Below are 1,366 nucleotides of genomic sequence, written 5' to 3' on the forward strand. Positions count from 1 at the left end.
TTGCTGTTCTGGTTTTACCACCCACCCTGTCTTTCCTGCCAATCCTCACATCTCTGTCCCAGTGAACTTGTTCCAGTTTGCGCAGAACTTTGTAGCTGATGCTTTGGGATGGGCTTTCCTGCTTCTACAGGGACTCCACCCCAGTTGTTATCCTCATGCCCCCCTCATCTTCACCATGACTCTGCATGGTCCCTTTTATGAGAGAGGTATTTTTTAAACATTCTCTCTAAACCAGGGGTTCCCAGTCTTCCTAATGCTGTGACCCTCAAATACAGCTCCTCATGTTGTGGTGACCCCCAACTATAAAATTATTTTTGTTGCTACTTCATAACTAATTTTGCTACCGTTATGAATTATAATGTAAGTGTCTGTGTCTTCCAATGGTCTTCAGTGACCCCTGTGAAAATGTTTGACCCCAGAGGGGCCGCGGCCCACAGGTTGAGAACCAGTGCTCTCACTGGACCCTGTCTCTCACTGCCCAAAGGCTGTCCTATTTCCTTGTTTAGTTTTGTTTATTCCTGCAGTGTTGTGGGTGCACAGTGTTGAGGACCTCATTTCTGCTAAGCATGCACTCTCACAGAGAATCACTCATATTCTTGACCCGTTTTCAGGCCACGTCATCACTCCCTGTCAAGGAAAGTGCTCACGACTTGACTTGCCATTACTGTGTATCCCACACCCAAAGCAGTGCCCTGTCCTTCGTAATAAAAGTAAATCTAAAGCATTTCTGTATTATGAAAATAATAATAATGCGTTGATGGGCCTGGTGGTCCCAGCACCCACGAGACTGAGGCAGGAGGATTTCTGTGAGTTCGAAATCTACATATTGCAGTCTGGACTACATAGAGACATCCCATCTCAGAACAAAATAAAAGCTAAAACTCAACAAGCCACAACAACAATTATGGAAATTTTAAAGTTAGGATTGGGGCAGAAAATAAAAGTGTATGTTCCAAAATGCTAATAATGGCTAAGCTGGAGGACAACTGATTTTAATTTTCCTTTCCTTCTCTTTTCAGATTTACTTACACTAGTATGTACCATAACAATTTTAACTTTGTGCTCAAATCACTCGCTGCAATTGCAGTTACTATGAACCCCATGAGGTACACTTACAAATATAGCGCAGGTGTTATATTTCAATTCTAGCAAATTGTAAGGTTTTCGCATATAAGCTGTGTGGTATGAGGAGGGCTCCTTGCTGATCATCCAGGTCAGACACTTCCTGTGGTCTTTTCGTAACTTTAGCTCCTCCCACAAAAGGCATGGGTATTTAATAAGACAAAACACATCTCCAGCCATTGGTTGACCAAGTTTTGGTTGGCATATTTCATTTCCTGTTTTACCCGGTGCCCAAGAGCACAGA

Source organism: Microtus oregoni, unplaced genomic scaffold (genome assembly GCF_018167655.1).
Source record: "Microtus oregoni isolate MIOR12 unplaced genomic scaffold, Mior012 000024F_ref0000369, whole genome shotgun sequence".
NCBI lineage: Eukaryota > Metazoa > Chordata > Mammalia > Rodentia > Cricetidae > Microtus > Microtus oregoni.